General features: G+C 54.3%; 1 long non-coding RNA gene across 1 annotated transcript; it reads right to left on the bottom strand.

Moving 5' to 3' along the window:
- Window positions 1-3538: 3538 nt before the first annotated feature.
- LOC119096327 (uncharacterized) lies at window positions 3539-6220 on the bottom strand. Its single transcript, XR_005094054.1, has 3 exons — window positions 6155-6220; window positions 4850-4964; window positions 3539-3657 (listed from the first exon to the last, which is right to left on the bottom strand). It is a non-coding gene; the product is annotated as an uncharacterized LOC119096327 (long non-coding RNA).
- Window positions 6221-17012: the final 10792 nt, after the last annotated feature.

Raw genomic sequence — 17012 nt, 5'->3', positions numbered from 1 at the left:
TGACTGGGCCTCTCGCCACCAAACTGTCCTCGCCTCTGGCCGAATTACGAGAACTTGACCATTGCTGACAGATAGATTAAACAAGCCCATCAGATCTGTTGATCGGGGGTTGCATATGTTGTAAGTCACTCGAAACTGCACCCGGCCTTTGACGTAAGACATCTGACTCGTGGTTCGGCATAAGACTTGGGCAGCGATGACAGCCGAAGGCGGCGGGCGCCACGAACCCAGGAAGCCTTCCTTAAAGGGGGCGCGCCACCTTTTTGCACTTTTCATTTATTATTGATCAGACACGTACGATTTTATCTGTACTACCGGCTTTCTCAAAATCATCCTGGATAGCGCAGGCTTCGATTTGAAGTAGCCGCTCCTGTAGGATAAGTCTACTTGAAGCTCCCTGCTCACCGCTATGAAAGTAATAACGCTTCATGTGCTTTACTTTTTCCAACATGTGTGTTCTGCAATGTTTGCAACAGACTTATTTGTCAACATGTTTGTATATAGATGCGAGCATGAAGCTTTTATCCCGCGAATTCAACAAAAGGTTGTACTTTGATTTCTCCGCTATGGCGTTTACTACAGTGTCTCTTTTCGAAGCGCATTTTAGATTAGTGGAGCGGAGTATCACATGGCTGTAGTGACGCACTGGTTCAAACTTCAACCAATGCGCTTCTCGGTAACCAGCCATAGCCGCCCGCTGTGCCAATTGTAAAAGTTCGTTTTACTGACGTCATTCAATAACAGCTGACGGCAGCCCTCATGCGCTCATGTGTCCATGAAACATTGCGCTCGTGTGCCATAAAACCGCAACGAAATATTGGTATTGAAAAGTGGCGGAGGAACAACTTTTGGCAAACAGAGCTCGACAGGAAGCAAACAAAAGTGCTGTAGTGAAGCGTTTTTCCTAATGACACGTGTCAGGAAGGCACGAAAGACGCAGGCAAACGTGCAGTTTGATCGCCTGCATGATCGGCCCGTAGGTCCGCCAAGGCCGTAGGTCCTGCTCGGCATGCGTCTCGATCGCATGCATCCCATCTCGGTCATCACCAAAAACTTCCGGCTGACTCTTGTCTCCAATAATTTTACGTGCAGGCGGAAATCGCCATGCATGTCATAAAAAATACATGCATTATTGTGATATGACACACACACACACACACATATATATATATATATATATATATATATATATATATATATATATATATATGTATTAAAATATCAATGATTGCAATGTGCCGTCCAAGATAGGTATCATGGATTGAGACATACCCCAATTTTTCTGCATAATGCTGAATAAAGAAGGAAGAACATGAACTCAGTGAATTACGGTAACTATGTTACTGGAAAAAGGTAGATCGCAGGTAAAACCGCCAGGAACGATGAAAGAATCAATGCGAACACGGAAAATCGAGAATTAAAGAAGAGCATGTTGCACAAAAGTATGGTATCACATACAGCACACTTCGCATATATATATATATATATATATATATATATATATATATATATATATCGTGCACTACATTACGAAAACATTTCCCGACTTCCCCATATGCATCTAAGGGAAAGAAAACATCTAAACGCGTGCTCTTCGTGGCGACGCATCAAAGCCCCCGGGGAAATTCGGCGATAGGAAAACACGACGGCGCCATGATGACTAGAGGGTATATTCTTGGGTGATAATAGGCGTACACCCGCTAATGCACAGATGGGACACACCAGAAACGCGCCCGTTTCACGTGTGTCAGCAGAAGCGATTCGGTACGGACGTAACGCATCTCAGCAGCGTCAGTGATGTGCTGGTGACATCATATCGCACATGTTTGCTAGCAGCCACTCCAACCTGCTTTCAAGAAACGAGCTTTTAACGATCGTTGACGAATCAAAAATATGTCATGCCGTTGGCCGCAACCAGCCACAGCACTCATTTCTTAGCATAATGTACCACAACATTCATTGTGTCAGGGCAGGAAGTAGAAACATGCGGCGGCGGATATCACGCTTAGCCCAGGGGTAAACAGCACAGGGCCGCCCTGAAATACCAGGTGTGGCTGCTGATTGGCTATCACATTTCAGAGCCGGGAGTATGGCCACGGCTCGTCTTCTGATGTGGAAGAAATAGTTCATACATAAATGCCTGTCACTGACGCAAAACATCCGCGATCGTTTGGCAACTCGGCATGGGGATGTCCAAGCCACCAGAACACTAGCGACTCGGCTGGGTCTTCATTCCAGGAAAAGGCATCACTGGAAAGCTCCTTTCTCATGTCCGAAAATAAATTGCGGCATTCCCTCACCGTCATTTTGGTTTCTGTGTAGAATATATCATGTAAACGTTATACACCACTAAATCAAATAACATATGATACATATACATACAATATAACGTACAACGTTGTAGAAAACCACGTGCACCGATTGCCGTACTTTAAGTTACATTTAAGCAAACAGCTTTCTTTAAAGTTTTCGGGGAAGCCAAAGTTGCATGTTGTGCTATATTCTGACTGTCCTCGTGTATCTAGCACCCTCATTATTCGTTTTACACCTGCTTCCCCTTGTGGTCTTGAATGACATCGAGATATCGATGGACAGCCTTCGGTATCGCTCCCCAACACACGTGGCAACATGCATCGCATGTGTCACCCGGCCAGTCTGCATCCTTGTCCACGTAACTATCCATCCCTGGCCGTCCCCTCACGCTCATTGCGTGTGCACCAACCGCGCGGTCCCGCCCTGCCAACTGGGCGGGACGGCCCCTGTCCCGTCCTCACGGTCGCTGCGCCTGCACCACCTGCACCGCCCCGGCCGGCCGGCGGGGCAGGACCCGGCCTGCACCGTCCCGCCTGGCCGCTCAGAGCAGCTGACACCAGCGGCGCCGCGCCGTCCCGCGCAGGCCGCACCGGGCGGCCACGTCAAACACCTCGCGCACGCCCTGGCACGCCCGGGCCGAGCACTCGAGGAAGCCGGCGGCGCCCAGTCTGGCGCGCAGGCGGCGGCCCTGCGCGCTGCTGACGCCAGCGGGCGCCGATCCCGGCGCGGCGTGGCGCACGTCCGTCTTGGTGCCTGCGGTGGGACCGACGGGTGACTGGTGCTGCCATCTGGTGGACTAATCAGTGGCGGGTCTGGCTGTTTTCATGCATCCGTGTTTTACTCTGGAGCTCTGCAATATTTTTATGGCATGGGCTGCCGGCACTGCGGCCGTAATAAACACGTGCATTCATTACGAAAGCTAGATAAACATATGAGCAAATCAAGACATCTGGAGGGATAGCCTGGCTGCTTACAACCTTGAATGTCCGGGCCTCCTGACAAGTCTAGACAATAATAATAGGAAAGAACAGAAAGCAAGTGTGTTGACACGCAGCCCGCGTGCAGGTCGTCCAAGTAGCAGGTCTGGGGCAGGGGCAGCGTGAGGAGGCCCGTGACAGGGTCGGTGCGAGCAGGAACGGTCGGTGTGAGGAGGCCCGTAGCAGGACCCGTGTAGAGGCATGCAGTAGGGTCCGTTCAAGGAGGGTACGCTCCATACCGGTACTCACCGACGAGCACTATGGGAGTATTGGGGCAGTCATGACGAAGCTCTGGCCACCACAGGGAGCTGATGTTCTTGAAGGAGTTGACGTTGTCGACAGCGTAACATAGAACAAATATGTCTGTCTGAAATCCAAAGCTATATGCATTACCTTGGGCACGAAAGAGTTGTTTTGATCATTAGCACGGTCACCATCGCCTAGATAGCAAACAGAATAGATTGTCATAAAAACATGAATGCATCATAGGTCCATGGCCGGTAGAAGTTCGCTGTACTTTTCCTCCTCCCCGCACGCTGCACTGCCAAACAGCGGGTACAGCACAAGGTTCCATAAAAAAAACAGCCAACAAAGTATGGCATGAAACGCCACCGGCGTCGTGGTGCTGAAATTGCGTCATCATCACTGCAACGCAAGGGCTAATCAATTTATCACAGCGCAGGTACATCCAAAGATCCGTCGCCAGCTGCTCAAATGATAGTGAGATGTTGAACAAGCCATCGGCCGGTAATGTGGCAGACTCCCCTGACCACGGCCGAGGTGACGTGACAGACTCCCCTGACCACGGCCGAGGTGACGTGACAGACTCCCCTGACCGCGGCCGAGGTGACGTGACAGACTCCACTGACCGCGGCCGAGGTGACGTGACAGACTCCCCTGACCACGGCCGAGGTGACGTGACAGACTCCCCTGACCGCGGCCGAGGTGACGTGACAGACTCCCCTGACCACGGCCGAGGTGACGTGACAGATTCCCCGGACCGCGGCCGAGATGACGTGGCAGACTCCCCTGACCGCGGCCGAGGTGACGTGACAGATTCCCCTGACCGCGGCCGAGATGACGTGGCAGACTCCCCTGACCACGGCCGAGGTGACGTGACAGATTCCCCTGACCGCGGCCGAGGTGACGTGACAGATTCCCCTGACCGCGGCCGAGGTGACGTGACAGACTTCCCTGACCGCGGCCGAGGTGACGTGACAGATTCCCCTGACCGCGGCCGAGATGACGTGGCAGACTCCCCTGACCACGGCCGAGGTGACATGACAGATTCCCCTGATCGCGGCCGAGGTGACGTGACAGATTCCCCTGACCGCGGCCGAGGTGACGTGACAGACTTCCCTGACCACGGCTGAGGTGACGTGACAGACTTCCCTGACCACGGCCGAGGTGACGTGACAGATTCCCCTGACCACGGCCGAGGTGACGTGACAGATTCCCCTGACCGCGGCCGAGGTGACGTGACAGATCCCCCCCCCCCCTCCCTGGCCTCGGCCGAGGTGACGCTCAAGCGGTGGCGGCAGGGCGCTGCGGCAGCTCACCGCCGGGTAGATGAGCCGGCGAAGTCGGCCGTACTCCTCCTGGCCGGCCGTGTCCCACAGGCTGAGCTGCACCGGCGTCTCTCCGACGCTCCAGTCCAGCGATGAGTTGTCGAAGCTGCGGCGAGGGTCGGCCCGGCACGGTCATCAGGTCATCAGCGTCATCAGCCGAACCGCACATCATGTCATCAGCTGAACCGCACATTATGTCATCAGCTGAACCGCACATCAGGTCATGAGGTCATCAGTCAAACCGCATATCAGGTCATCAGCTGAGCCGCACGTCAGGTCATGAGGTCATCAGTCGAACCGCATATCAGGTCATCAGCTGAACCGCACATCAGGTCATCAGGTCATCAGTCGAACCGCATATTAGGTCATCAGCTGAACCGCACATCAGGTCATCAGGTCATCAGCCAAACCGCACACAGTTCACGGACAGTGCCGTTGTAAGACGCCGCGCCATATGCCGAATAGGACCTTCCATAAATTACGGTACGCATTTGGCTATTTCCAACCTTCCCCTCCCTGGTGATCACGTGCTGGCTAAGCTGGACGAGAGCCACGTTAGCCTGGTTACGTGGCCAAAAATGGTTTCAAGGCTCAAGCATGATTTTAAACCACAAATGAGCGCAATGTTTCGCTGTTCAAGAAACTTTAAGTTACACCCCATCAAAACCTCCTCCCCCATTTCCGGACGGCTCGTTATAACTGACGGCGTGAGGCGAAGTAACAGCGAGGAAGACGACACTGCAATCCACGCATGTCAGCAGGAAATTATGGCATGAGCTGCGCGGAGGGCAAACGCGGCAAACGGCAGGAAGCGTGCATGAGTAGAAATGAGCTACAACAAACTATGCGCGAGTGACGTTATATTATTTTAACGAAACCAAACCTAAAAAAAAAAATGGATGGATCCCACTCAACTACCGTCGACGGCGTGTGCGGCTCGCGGTGCCCTGGCAGCGGCTCACACGGTCGGGATGTACTCGGCCTCGTCCAAACAGGGGCTCACACGGTCGGGGTGTACTCGGCCACATCCGGACAGAGGCTCACACGGCCGGGATGTACTCAGTACCTCATCCGGACAGGGGCTCACACGGCCGGGATGTACTCAGTACCTCATCCGGACAGGGGCTCACGCGGCCGGGATGTACTCAGTACCTCATCCGGACAGGGGCTCACACGGCCGGGATGTACTCGGCCTCGTCCGGACAGGGGCTCACACGGTCGGGATGTACTCGGCCTCGTCCGGACAGGGGCTCACACGGTCGGGATGTACCCGGCCACATCCGGACAGGGGCTCACACGGTCGGGATGTACTCGGCCTCGTCCGGACAGGTGCCGTTGACGAAGGCGTGCAGCAGGCACGTCTTGCCGACGGTGCCGTCGCCGACGACGGTCAGCTTGAGCCGGCGCCGGTCCGTCCCCTGCGGCTGGTCCTGCGCGCCCTCGGGGGGCGCGTGCCCCGTGCAGGCGTCCGGTTCCGGCGGCCGCGACCTGCCGACCCCGCCCCGGTCAGCCGTGGTCGCCGTCCCGCTGGCGGCGCGCGTCACGTCCGTTCGATGACAGAGTGAGGAGCGGCGACGCGCTTGTAAGGAACCGAGGGCGTTCGGAATGCTTTCACTTTGTCTTGGCGGAGGTAAATATGGATGCTCGTTTCTGATTAAATGCAAAACCACGCGGGTGCGAAACATCGCAGAATTGAAACACAGGCACAGCACTGAATGCATTTAAAACATTAAAAGACGTACATGGGCTTTACTGGTTTGCTTTGGGATCAGTCACTGACTGGCCTGTATGACCGGTTATGCTGGTTTGGGCTGACACTGCCTGTTTTCTTCCCAGCACAACGAATGGGTTTACATGTGGCAATGCAGAGCGAGAACTGCTGAAGCACCGCGGTGGCCCCGGAGTGCTGAAGCACCGCGGTGCCCCGGAGTGCTGAAGCACCGAGGTGGCCCCGGAGTGCTGAAGCACCGGAATGGCCCCAGAGTGCCCCCGGAGTGGTGAAGCCTCGGGGCGGCCCCGGAGCGCTTAAGCACCGGGGTGGCCCCGGAGTACTGAAGCACCGGGGTGGCCCCGGAGTGCTGAAGCACCGCGGTGGCACCGGAGTACTGAAGTACCGGGGTGGCCCGGAGTGCTAAAGCACCGGGGCGGCCCCGGAGTACTGAAGTACAGGGCGACCCCGGAGCTTCACTCGGTTACACCCGTGAAGCGCGAGTCCATCACGTGATCCGATTTAGCGCCACGCAGTTCAGCCCAATTACATTCCGCTGCAGTTAACGAGGGGTGCGGAGCGGGGTCGCCGTCATTGGCGCGTAGTGCAGTGGGACACGCTGACATGCCAGCAGGGGTACAGATGAGATATCATTGTTTAACCGTCACCCCGATTCTCTGTCTGTCTCTGTCTCTGTCTCTCCCTCTCTCTGTCTCTCTGTCTCTCTGTGTCTCTGTCTCTGTCTCTGTCTCTGTCTCTCTCTCTCTCTCTCTCTCTCTCTCTCTCTCTCTCTCTCTCTCTCTCTCTCTCTCTCTCTCTCTCTCTCTCTCTCTCTCTCTCTCTCTCTCTCTCTCTCTCTCTCTCTCTCTCTCTCTCTCTCTCTCTCTCTCTCTCTCTCTCTCTCTCTCTCTCTCTCTCTCTCTCTCTCTCTCTCTCTCTCTCTCTGTCTCTGTCTCTCTCTCTCTCTCTCTCTCTCTCTCTCTCTGACTTACTCTGTCTCTCTGTCCCTGTCTCTCTGACTTGTTCTGTCTCTCTGTTCCTTTATCCCGCCGTCTCGCTGTCTTGCTGCCTCTCTGTACTACCTGTACTACTTAACTACCGGCGAAGACGACGCACCACCTGTATGACACATATAGATACCCCTATCATATTTTCTAAACGACACCTTCTGCAACATTTCTTCAACAAAACCTGAGCATGAAAGCATCGTCTTTTGAGAAGTTTATTTCGAAAGGTACATTCAAACTATCGTCACGTGTTGTTGTGAATTTCCGGACCGGTGCTGCCAGGACCCATACAGACATTACGGTTTAACAAATATAGATACTCTCTGCACATCTTATGACAATTTCAATTTTCCGTCCCGGTCAAACTGCCCGGTTTTCGGGGCCGGAAAACTTGGTGGAAACCGGGCTTCATGTGATTTTTTTTATTTCTTTCGGCTTCGTGTGTATTTGCCTCTTTGTACTTGGATTTATCTTTTTGAATTTTTGCATTTTCAACTTTTATCAATTTTGCTTTCATCACCTTGGAAGTTTTTTTTTCTGTTTTGAGCTTTGCTGTTAACTTTTATCCTTTTGAACTTCAGCCGTTTGACTTAAAGTGATTTGGGCACTTTTCTCTGTTGACTTTGTGCATTTGGTGTTTATCCCGTTCGACAGCTTGCCGTTTGGCTTCTTGCATTTCACTTCTTGTTCGTAGCTCTTCGTTTGTCCTTCGGCTTTTTGTACCGGAGCCCAATCCGGCATGTGCCGACATACCATGCAGTGGCAGGGATATATTTCAGGAAACGTGTAACAGCCACCAGTGGCACGGCAATTCAAGTAGAAACCCTACACGTAAAACCACTGCCGCGTGTTGCCCGTGATTCTACAAGGGTCTGCCTCACAGCCTCCCCCCATGGGTAGCACAGAACAACTTCTGGATGGTTTTAAGCACATTGTCGCTAATTTGAACACATCAAATATCAAATATATGACGCGTATTACTTGAGAATATATTAGTTCATTTTCGTCCGATTTACACATGCTGTGAAGAATGAAATTTCTTACCTTTACAGCTCATTATCTATGGCACCACCCTGATGTATCGTCAGTGACATTTTGGTCATAAATGATAAACAGTCTTAATTTTCACCCGAAAATGCACTCCAAAGAGTTTTTTAAACTACTATCCTTATTTACGCCACTCTGAATAGTATTACGACCATTCTGGTGGCTTTGGAACGTCAGGTCACTCAAGGTCAAGCGATAACAAACTTTGACCTTTGTGATGGGATTTGACACTTAAAAGGTCATATGCCAAAACGTTTCAGACACATGCTTCACACTTTGGAGTGCTTCGTAACGCCATTTTCTCCATTGACGTTGCATGCCCAGCTTTTTATATAACCGCACAGACCGATGGAGGAATAGCCCTCAGACATTAAATCCTGGGATGAAATGTGACATGTGTCGATGTCCACTAGACACTAGCACTCATCTTAAAAATTCTTTAGATGTCTTTCTTTTATGTCCCTTTGAGGCTCCCCTCGTAGGGCGAGGGGAAACAATTTTCATAGGGCTAGTGCTCAAAATCATCGGGCACAAACAGCGGAACATTCATGTCTCGTGGCACTGTTGCAAGAGCTATCAAATGACACGAAAACATTAAGCCCCGCCACGGACCATGACACTACAAAAACATTAGACCCGGTCACGCGCCACGCCGCGACATTATTATCTGACATTGCTCTTCCCTTAGAGACAAACTTTTAAACCTGCCAGACAACTTCTCAACTGTCTGTAGCAAAACGCGCACCGTTTGAAGAGGATCAGCGGTTGAATCGCAACGTTTAAGGTAACGTAAACCCTTTTGTCTTTTTACGCGATCACGAACAATTTGTGGTCAATTCATCATTAAGAATCTAATGATAATAGCAATATGTCAAACATTTTGCAATACTTGAAAGTAAGGAAGCTACCAACACACGATACCAATCCGAACGTATTGGACCTTGATGTTCGAAACAAAAACACGTTGAAGTACGGCCAATGCGTAAGAAATTGTTGGCCAATCCTAACGTCTACCGGTCCTTACTGTCATTTTGGTCACGTTTCCACGTCCGCTATTTTGATTTCTGTTTAAAGAGAGAGGTCCACATTTATTTGGGGCTTTGAGCCGAAATAACCATCTTGAAGACCTTTCGGTGCTGTTCACACGTTTCTGAACTACACGCCCGCGAAAACAGAAAAACGTATATCGGGAGGAGTATTTCAAAGTCACCCTGACATTCATAACGTCATAGCAACGCCATTCGAATCCTGCCATTTTATATGCCATGTGGCGATCAAGGCCAAGAAAAATGTAATTGCCGAGACATTCATATCTGGCGTTCGCGAGCGGGATTTCCAGATATAACGGTAGTTAATTGGTTCCTAATCAATGCTGTGCAAGGTACCATGACGTAATCAAAACATGACACACTGAGGAGCGTAATTACTACAAAGAGAGTTGTTGCTGTCTAGAGCAGTCTCTTCAACTAAAAAAGTATACGAAAAGCGAGTTTGTTTTCATCATATCTGATGCGTGCTTCAATATCTTCAAATGTGAAAAGTTTCCTTTAACTTCTTTTGGCAGCTAAGAATCCCAGAGGCAGCAAGGATTTAAAACAAAATTAGCTCGGGTGAATCGGGGGTTCGGCGCCCTGTGACGGCAACGCGTTGAACTACTGGCATCAACCAAGGCGCTGTATTCCGCCAGGCTTACTCCGTCAGCGTTATCCGTCAAACGTAATCTGCCCGAAGAACCGACGTGGCCAAGCGGCTTTTGAGATGCTTAGACTTCAGGTACGTTAAAGTGGTCTGCAGTTCGGCCAAGAATATCCCAAAAAGTCACACTCCTCCCTGTGGGTTGCCGACGCAGTGTGTCTGAAAGTTCGCGAGACAACTCCTTACAGCATACATTTTGTTTGTCCCAAGTTCTTGAGAAAAAGGCCTATAATCAGACCGAGGCCTAACAAGTTCGTGACGTCTAAAGCTGGTAAAGAGTATTGTATAGGGCAATGCTCGCGTTGTCAATTGCTAATCGGAAACAAATTCAAACGAAAATATTCGTATGTACAAAAGTTTGCATCCGAAAAGCTACTCGCAATTGTTAATACACATATGTTTGTACTTTAGTGCCCGAAAAACTTCGAACGACAAAAGCCCGTGCGCACAACTTCCTATCTTGATGCAGCATGTAAGTACACAAAGATCATATGCAAATACTTCTCCGGGATGGAGGTCGCCTGACAAGGAACGGGTTACCATATCCCGGCGACCGAAAACGGATATAGTGGAGGAACATGGAGGGTGGATACTCCCCACAGTAGATGGCAGTGGAGAGTAACAACGGTATAGGTAAGTTTAAATAGCATGACTAGCTTTTAAGCTTTATAATAGGTTGGAAAACTGCAATTTTTCATGTCGCGAACTTAATTAAACGAACATCGGCGGTCAGCAAATGAGCTCGAATAAATGAGATTAGTACAAAATATCCCTAGAATGGAAGCGATCGGAAGTTAATAAAACAACATTTGAAACACATGATTACCGCAGACCATTCCCCGTGTTGTTGCCCTCCCCCTCTATCCCTCACCCTGATGACGCCTCTGTCGACGCCCCGCCTGACGCCTCCTGAGTGCGCCACTGACACCAGCTGACGGCCACGGCGGGGGTCAGCTCGCTTGTGGAATGCGGCGGGCAGAGGCGCGAGCGACGCCCGATGTATGGTTGGTTATATACAGGCAAACGGAGTCCAGGAGAAAGATGCAACCGCTTTGATTAGGACCTTGATTACCCCCGACCGAACACTGTCCTGGGCTACCACGCCGTCCGGCGATCAGAGCTAGAAATTATGTATATTTAAGATGCATGATTTAATACCATGATGATCAAGTTGTCCTGGAACACTTTTCATAGAGGTAATTCTCACCCGAACGTGCTACTTTATCATCAATGCGCACGTACTTTGAGCACGTGCTTTCATGAAAGGAACTCTATTCGTCACCAACCTTTGCGAAAGAGTAATTGCCTGCGAACAATTGCGTAGGTACGTTTGTACACAATTTTTTCCATAGACTTTTGTTGTGAAATTTTGTCAATGCAAATATTTTGCATACGTACTTTATACCATACGAACGTGTTACATACGCACTTTATACTATACGAACATTCTGCATGGGTACTTTATACCATACGAACATTTCCTTGCAAACTTTTGCCACAATGTGCCCACACGTCCTTTTGTCCGCAACCCCTCCGTGCTTGTCTGTCCAGGACCGCGAAGGCCATCAAGAGCCACCAGCGCCTGGCCATGGCCGCCGTCCCCGGAAGATGTACGCCTCCCTTCACGGCCAGGCATCCCGAAAAGGCAGGACGGAAGAGAACAGCATTGGGGTGAGCAAAAAAAGGAGAGGGAATGCAAGCCTATACCGCGCCACATGGCAGTGTTGTAACGGCACTCGGCCACTCGCATCAGGTGCAGGTTCACACTATCAGCGGGCATCCAGGGCGCCACAATGGCCGCGTTCATAACGGAGCTACCGCTTCGCCGAGCATCTTTGACTAGCAATATCATTTTATGGGAAACTCGCGCTGGCCATTCGCGCGGCATCTTGACTCCCCCTTCCCGGACGCATTTGTTTGGATTTGTCTTCCACCACGACTCAAATTTCTGTTGGCTTTGACAAGCCAATGACAGCAGCCGAAGCAAGCGCATTCTCTCATTGGTGCCTCCCAAATTCCGTGCACTTGCACTCGGTGGTACAATTCGTTGAAATTTGCAGGCATGCCAGCCGAAGGGTGCGGTCCGAGGCTAGGTGCGCTTGCAGCTGACCACAGCCTGATATCTGCGCGCGTAATACGCACATCATAATTCAAATGCACTCACATCATAGAACATGACCATTGGCGTGTTGTTCAGCTCAGTGTGTATTGTTGGTCCGTACCTACTGCGCACACCTTGCACTTCGCGCGAAGCTGCGTGACTGTCAGCAACGTAAAGGTGAGAGGTTTTTGAAGAGTCAAACCTGGCTCAGGTCTGACTCGGACCGAGTCGGCCATGATAGCCCGGTCCGTGAAGCTGGCCGTGACTGTGTCTACGTTAGAGCTGTGTGACTGGGGCCCGGTCTGGTTCGGACCAAGTCGGCCGTGATGGCCCCATATGTGACGCCGGCTGGGACACCGAGCCGGCCGGGTTGGATTTCCCGGCCGCGTTGTGGTGCCGACGCTTGGGGGATGCTGACCGTCGCAACGCTTCGATACATCTGAACAAAGCAGGGAATGAAATCGAGCTAACATGACGGTCAAGAAAGAGCCAGTTTGACGACGAACAAAGGTCGGTACAGTCCCAAAGCGACAACGAACAAAGGTCGGTACCGTCCCAAAGCGACGACGAACAAAAGTCGGTACCGTCCCAAAGCTAACCAAATCCTGTTCGTTGCTGCCGACGCTTAAACTGATGGCTAAAAATCGCGCGAAATCTAAAATACGCAGAGTTTAAATTGCATTTTCATGCCAGCGCTTGCATAATGGTTACTGCCAGTAGAACATAGCTGCGACACCGTCGCCAGCACGGGCGGAGTGCGTCTTGTTGTCGCAGGTACATTCTCGAATACCGTTCACGGCTTAAGTAATTACGTGGTGTCCAACAAGTTCATATTTAGAGCTCCAGAGACATTTCGCGTTTGTCAATAATAATATGAAAACGTTGTTAAGGTATATAAAAGACACCCAGCTGGCGGCGTAACTCGCATTGACGCAGATCCCCTTACCGATCATCACATCTTCAAGCCGAGAAACTGATATTGGTAACAACACAGCACGCATGTGTATAATATACGTATCTATCGGCTGCATGTACCCGCATAAAGCATCACGTTACTTCGGTATCATTCGGCAGCAACATTGACAGTGACTGAAGCGTCAGTGACGCCTGCCATGCATTGCAAACAGTGACCCACAATGTACCGATCAGTTGCACGAATTGAGCTGTAATGAGCGGCTCGCTTTCACATTCACATTTAGGTCAGTCCCGTTTGCATTTCTGCTATCTGCAACCCTGCACGCGCACCAGCACGCGGTGCAAGCGGCAATGGGGTGCGAACACTCGATGGCAAACGCGCGTTGCATTCCGGGAGTGTTCAGTGTTTGCAATGGACCAGAGCACAGCGTCAACCGTGACAGTCACGCCACACCGTTTGCTGAGCTCTGAAGTCAGCTGTTAGCGGACTTGCCGGCTCCCAAGCCTGACCAGAAAGCGTCGCGATTCACACGCCACGGCTGGCTTGGGCCGGCCGGGCACTCACCCGGCCTGTGCGGCGGCGCGCGGCGCCGGCGGCTGGTGCGGACTTCCCGGGCTCCGCCGCGCCGAACGTCTGCCGGCGGCGAACCGCAGGGGTCTCGCCGACTTAGGTCCGGCGGTCGCTGACCGGGGAACAGTCGCCGCTGACCCGGGGGCGGTCGTCGCCGGCCGAGGCACAGACGTCATCGACCCAGGAGCGGTCGCCGCTGACCTGGGGTTGGGCTTCGCGGACCTAGGACTGGCCGTGGCCGGCTTAGGGCTTGCCAACCCTGACCTAGACCAGTCCGTCGCGGTCCTGGGACCATTCATCACCGAGCCAGGACCCATTGTCGCTGGACTAGGCTCACTCCTCACCGACCTAGCGTGAGACATCGCGTAAGTTGGCCGTGTCCTTATTAGTCCCACACAGTTCTCTCTATCCTTCCCGGCCTAAGCGTGACTTCCGTTACACTGCCCCCAGTTCACACGGACGTCCGACTGACGTCGGTGGCCCACGCCTGATCTTCACTGACCTCGGCTGAGCAGTTCACTGGTCTCCATCGAGTCTTCACTGGCATGCACCGGGTCTTCACTAGCCTACACTGGGTCTTCACTGGCCTACACTGGGTCTTCACTGGCCTACACTGGGTCTTCACTGGCCTACACTGGGTGTTCACTGACCCAAACAGCACGAATTCTAGGCGAGATGTTCTCTGGACCTGGGTTGATGGCGTCGCTGAGCCGCTGAGTCCGTGTCGACACGAGCCCGGCTACTGCTGGCGCCGTCCGGGGCGCGCCCGCCGCTCGGCACCTGACACCGCACTGAGCGGTGCTCGCCGCACCGCCGCCGCCCCCCTCGCCAGCGCGGCGGCCCGGTTTCCGGCGGGCGCGGCCGCCCGTGCCGTCGGCGTGAGCACGGTCAGGGCCGCTGGGCCCGGCTGCCTCGCGTGCCCCGCTTCACAGTCAGCTGGAGTGGGGCGGCCCCAGCCAGCTCCGTTACGCCCGTCTCGACCAGGTGGCGCAGCCGAGCCCTCTGTATCGGCCAATGACACGGCAATGAAGCGTACTTCAGTTACAGCCCGATGGGTATGCAGTCGCAGTTGACAACTCTAACTCAAAATCTCTGGCGCCGCCGGCCGTTCGCATCCGGTCACGTGGTATCTCGGGTGACGCCCGTCATCTGGTGACACGCGCGCGCACACGTTCCGAACACACTGCTGACAGCTCTGCTTTTGTGGCGCACGCGATATCGCAGTGCGGCAGACTGACGCCGCGTGTGTTGCACGAGGTCCACGGAGTGTGTCGTCGACATGCATACGGGCACGGAGCATGCGCCTTTTCAGCCAGATTGTCGCGCCCTAGATCCATTCAGTGTCACAAGTCCGTGAACAGCGGGAATCTGGAGCACAGGGTCGCGCCAAGACAGTCGCATTCGTATCGGCTTTGTATTTGTCTGGAAGCCAAGTCAAACGACTAACAACAAACGCAGATTCGATCAAAACCCGGATTCGTTCGTCTAGCCTCGGCGCACGGCTAGTTTGGTCGCTGAAGCGTCTACCCCCTCCCCCTACCCCACGCCCTCCCGCGGCGGCCTTGCCCGGGGTCATTTGCACACAATGGGCAGCTGGACCGTGACCTGCCGGCGCCCGCCCCTCCCTCAACCTGGCACCGATCATACAGACACGACGGCGCGGACCGAGCGGCGGCGCTGGAGCTGACGGCCCCGCTGGAGCTGACGACGGGCCGAGCCGGCCTCAGCGCCGCCTGGACGCCGAAGCGGAGCGGACTTGACCAGCGGGCGCAAGGCCGACGGCGGGCCACAGCCGCGGTTCCCGGCCCCGCGCCGTCGGTGGCGGCGGATGGTGACGCACATCTGCCCAGCCCGCCCCGGGCCGGGTCACAGCACGGAGGGGAGTTCCAAACGGACTGGCCTGATTGTCGTCGGCGATCTGAGGGACGAGCGCGGCGGGTACGCTGCAGTGTACGGGCTCGATCTGGCAGACCAGCGCCGCTCCGCGAGGCAGCGCTGGCTGGCAGCCGGGCCCGCGGCGCGGTAGCCGCTGCATCGGCGAAAATGAGTCGCGACGGCGGCCCACGCCCGGCCCGAGCACGGCCAGCCAGCGCAACTCACTGGAGCCGAGCTGGACCAGCGAGCGGCTCCGACGCCTCATGGTCACGCGCGCCGCTCGCTCCTCGATGTGGTCACGGTCAACACCAGTCCCCGCTCTAGCTGCAGGCGCACGGACCAGAGGTGGCTCCTAGCGATAACTCCCCCCAGCAGCTAGCCAGCCCAGGTCTGGCCACAAGAGGCAACTCCTTCCTGGCCAGTAGGGTCGGTACATCACCTGGGCTCGGACACGCTCCCAACTTACGCGTAGTCGCACCGCAGCACAACACGGCTCAGAGCGTCCACAGAAGCCGCTCCAGCACGCAGTCCGGTCACGCGTCCATGCAGGTACTCCACTACAACGAGAACGTGAGAGAAAACTGGCGGCGCCACGCACCGGCCCGGCCGCCACTCACAAAGACAGCAACAGGGGCAGAAGAGCAACGATCAGAAATACCCTGTGAAGACATCGGCGCGAGAGGACGGCCCTCCGGTGGGGGTCGCCCTCAGGCTGGTCGGTGGGCTCCGCGCGACCGAGCTGGCGCGCCACATTGTACTAGAAGTCACTACAAGTAGGTGAGCAGGATGGCGCGGGGACCCACGTAAGCTTCCGCCGGTCCTCCTGGGCCGGTGGTGACCCCGCCTGGGCGGGGCGTAGCGGCAGACCAGCGCGCTCCACGCTCGGCCTCAGTGCGGCCCACCATCGGGTCTTGGAGAGAACTTGGCAGATAAATGCTGAAACTGTCCGGCCGCCCGGAAGGCTGGCCGCCTAGTGTCGCCCTGGCGTGGTCAGGGGTGCCGCAGCGGCGACTGGCCGTCGCCGCCGGGCCTCAGTGGAGGGTACTGGGAGCGCCGAGTCGTGCCGGCCGGCGGCGGCGGGACAGCCGCGGCCAGGCGCCGGCCCGGCCGCCTCAGTGGGGCTCTGGCCGCCGAGATTCGCCGTCGCCCGCCTCAGCGCGCGGCACGGAGGCCGGCCGCCGGCCGGGCCGCCGCGCCGCGCGCGGGCTGGAGAGGACGAACTCGGCGCAGAACCA

This window comes from Pollicipes pollicipes, unplaced genomic scaffold (genome assembly GCF_011947565.3).
Source record: "Pollicipes pollicipes isolate AB1234 unplaced genomic scaffold, Ppol_2.1 Scaffold_4295;HRSCAF=5057_pilon_pilon_pilon, whole genome shotgun sequence".
Taxonomy (NCBI): Eukaryota; Metazoa; Arthropoda; class Thecostraca; order Pollicipedomorpha; family Pollicipedidae; genus Pollicipes; species Pollicipes pollicipes.
This window is presented reverse-complemented; position numbering and strand designations above follow the sequence as displayed.